The sequence below is a fragment of the Coffea arabica genome, chromosome 6e (genome assembly GCF_036785885.1).
Source record: "Coffea arabica cultivar ET-39 chromosome 6e, Coffea Arabica ET-39 HiFi, whole genome shotgun sequence".
Lineage (NCBI taxonomy): Eukaryota > Viridiplantae > Streptophyta > Magnoliopsida > Gentianales > Rubiaceae > Coffea > Coffea arabica.
Genome location: NC_092321.1, coordinates 8,834,359 through 8,838,430, shown reverse-complemented (window position 1 = coordinate 8,838,430; position 4,072 = coordinate 8,834,359). Strand labels below are relative to the sequence as shown.

Below are 4,072 nucleotides of genomic sequence, written 5' to 3'. Positions count from 1 at the left end.
CACTTTTTGTGATGTGATGTATGTGAGATAAAAAGGTAATTGGAAAGTAAAAAAGGTGTATTGGAAATTGTAATGATGATGTAAACAAATAAATTTGGAGAAATAAAGCCCAATCCAAACAAACATGTAATCTCATTTCCACCTCAGCCGCGTGAAGAATGGTTTACTAGACCGAACACCTTGGACTGGGCTTACCCAATTCCTACCATGACACTTGTAAAATAATAAAAATTATAATAATACTAAAAAAATTATTGTAGTTTGACCGGTAGGTGCCTAAATGGGGCAATCATAGGAGGGTTTCAAGTGTTAATTTTTTTAGAAAAGCATAATTAATTTAAAAATCTTTTAAAAAAAAGTGTAATTAAATTTTGATAAAGTATATAAATGCAAGCGATGCAATAAATATAATTGTGTTTATTATATATATATATATATAGTGTAACGTATTAATGAGTGGTCACCCCCAATAAACAAGTCTTAACACTAGTATTAACCAATATCCAGCACGGTCGTACAAATCCAACAAGGAATGGTACTTGAAACAGAATTCCCTGGAAAGAGGAGCCCAGTGACCCCAAAAAAAGGGCCCCGGGTGGGGAGGGTGGGGGGAAGGGCCAGTGACCGACATTGACTTGTACTGACGGGCTGTTTGGACGAGTGCATCTTTGAAATTCTAAGCCAACTTCCAAATATTTTTGGAAATCTCTTAAAATCGCCTTTTGATGCTTATGCTAATGTTCTTCTGCCCCAAAAGAAGGCACTAACTGCTAAAGAGTTCTAATGACAAAGAACATGTCATAATTACCACTGTCAATCTCAGGCACCTTTTTATCCTTTCGTACACAACGGCATCAGTCAAGGTGATCTCTCACAATTCAATTCTCTATGATTTGCATGCTTGGAATTAGAATTGGGCCTCTGATTTTTTCATCTGTTACCTTTCCATTGAGCTCAATCAATTGTATTTTCGTATACTCTAGGACCGGACGGATGATTATCTTAGCTCGAGAGTTGGATATTTAAAAGAATCAGTCGTGCAACAGTTCTTTAAACAAGTCTATAGCCAGTGGTGACTGGTGAGTGAGCATCATAGAGGCGGTGGCAATGGAACCAATGCCGTAGCCCGTAGCCGCCGCCACTAGAGCCACTAATTAACCACAACAACCACCTCTACAGCAGATGGTCGGCCATTTTTACTGCCAAAACTTTTTAACTTATTTGTGGAATCAATCAAATGATCGTCTGCCAGCGAAACTAGTAAGTTCCTGCAAGTTTCAGAATCATATACAGCACCAAAACTGGGACGCACCTCTATTTATAGTAGGATAGATCATAATCTGCTTCCACTGTGTAGGATATTATCTTGGCAGGGCTTTTACGCGTAACTAATGAATTCAGTCAGATATTTCTCCTTTCGGAATGCATTTCCTTTTTGCTTTAGGTGGTAGGGGACTGGAACTTGGTTTGTTTGGCTTTCCATCACATCTCGGGAAACAAACCCAAATTTTTACTATCAGACAGAATCCGTGACTGCTGTTAATATCCTAATATTTGTAGTAGAAGAATTAGCTACTGGTGCCTGGTGGTGCTCAGCCATTTGCATTAAGGACATCAGCTTATACATGGATAAGAAGATATACGCACCCTCTCTTATTCTTACCGACCCGCCGTGCCTAACACAATCGCTGCCATTCATTCGATCATGTAAAACTACTACGTACTATCAAACAAATGAAAAGGAGCCATACAAGTATATATCACCTTACCATCGATTTCCTTTGACTTGCATGTGTAGTAGGCGTCGACGTCAACTTTCACGAATATGCTTCTCCGTGAATTTAACATCAAAAGTTGTCGCAACCATCATGACCTCAGAAAATAGAATATGGAAAGAAGGTTAGGTTAGGTATTTGCTTTTTAAAGTTAGGATAGAGCTCAACACTTGGGAAACAGTAGTAGTGTTTTGTACTGAAAAATCTCCACCAGATGCTGCAATGATGGAGTCTATTATTAATAGAAACCAGAGTAGACGTTGATGGCTTAGGACTTAGAGCTGGATCGTCCACTTTTTCGAAGGTGCCGCTGCTCCAGCCCAGGTAGCCAAAATGCCGCAAAAAAAAAAATCGTGACGAAAGCAAGTGTAAATGGTAAGATGTGTGAAAGACCCCGCTAAACGTTAAACATAGGCTCGTCAATCGGGTTATTCGAGTCGGAGTTCAAATTCAGTTTATTTAATTTATAATACTTTTAAATTTTGAATCATGAATTTTGAATTAATAAATATAAATATTATATTCAACTCACAAAATATTCTAATTTTGAGTCTTATTCAAATTTAATCAAAACTCACTTATTACTCCTAAAATTTTTAATATAATTACTATAACTATTAAGTTAAAAAATTAATTTAACATTCACAGGATTACAATATAAAAATTAAATATGAATAAGTAATAATTCTTAAAAGTATATAAATCAAAAATATTTATATATAATTTGTTCAAAATATATGAAAAATAGTAATAAAACATACGATCATAGACCAATACATCTTTAAAGGTTGGAATTTCTCCGTAACCTTGTAACTTAAATCCAAACATGTTCAATGATTTGGGTTTCTAGTCCTTAAAGAAATCAACCAATATTATATCAACGTAAACCTTACTCAGCCAACAAGAAACGTTAGAGTTTCAGTTATGCATTGTCAATATTACTAATATTGGCTCTCAAAAAAGCTAGTAGAGGAGTTTTCAGATATATTTTTGTATTTTGTAATTTGTATATATTTAGTATTTAGTAATAATATATTTGAATATATAATTATATGTAATATCAAAAAATATATATTATATATATAAGTAATTAAAGAGTCGGATCTATATCAAATTTGAATCTAATGACGCCCAAACTTGATTTATATTTAAATCTAACATATTTTTTAAACTCAAACTTAGATCGACTTACTGAAAGATAAGACTTATTAAACTTTTTCTTGGATTAAATGAGTTGAGTTTGAATTCACCCGACCCCATCAACGGTCTTAGTTGAATGTCACGACCAGCTGAGGCACGCTTACTCCTCTATCATGAGTGGCATTTTCTGCTTGTTGACGGGGCATGTGGTAGCTATCAGTGACAAAATATGAAGGCGACATTTGATTTCTACTGACCTTGTTTGGCAGATCTCTCATTTCATGTGTCGGGCTTGGTTCGGAAGTAGCGAAGGAAATTGGCGTCGGTCCAACTATTAAAACCTCTTGAATAATTTTGGGTTCCATTCTTACAGTTTTGTTAGACTGTCTTAATTAGGTTGGTAAATTCTTAAAGAATCACTTCTATTGAACCTTTCAAAGCAAAAATAGAATCCAACGTCGTGGAGTTTCAAGAAAGAAAGGTCTGGAATTCTCTTTCTATATATGCAACAACATGTTGACCTTGGACCTGAGGTGTTACTACTATTTACAAGAGTGTGTTTGAATAGTAAAATTATTCTAAATAACATTTCTATTAGCATCATAAGCATGATTTCAATTAATCATCTTTCACCTCACATATATTACATTTCAAAAAATACGATGATCTAACGGGATTCTATCAAAACATGTTCAACATGTTTCTTTTTCCTATAAAAAATAAATCTGAAACTTTAGATGCCAACAGGGATTCTATAACACTTTTGAAGAAAAAGTTGAGAAATTACGGTTGAATTGGCAAATCAAAAATTTTTTTTAACACCTGAAAATATCAATGCGCACAACATTATCGTCTCTCTGATCGATCAAAAGCAAAAGACTAGGGATGGTTTCCTAGCGGAGCTATATGCTTTGGGCAGAAGATTGGAACTGAAATAGCGCATTTCCCGTGAATTATCATTACATTGGAAGGATAAACTTTTCCGGCCTATCATGAGATTGCACGCGTTCAAACAAATTGAAGTGGCGTAGATGAGTTAACCATCATGTTTCTCTAAGTCGTGTCACATCACTTTTGACTCCCAGCACTCCCAATTATTTATTGGGTTAATTCCACTTTGTCCCCCCAAACTTTGGACGATTACCCACTTAAGTCCC

The 4,072-nt window shown here is 35.1% G+C and overlaps 1 long non-coding RNA gene across 1 annotated transcript; it reads left to right on the top strand.

Annotated features, from left to right (window-relative positions):
* The first annotated feature begins 724 nt into the window (after positions 1-724).
* Positions 725-1,404, top strand: LOC140009384 (uncharacterized). Its single transcript, XR_011816803.1, has 2 exons — positions 725-863; positions 984-1,404. It is a non-coding gene; the product is annotated as an uncharacterized lncRNA (long non-coding RNA).
* The last annotated feature ends 2,668 nt before the right edge of the window (positions 1,405-4,072 follow it).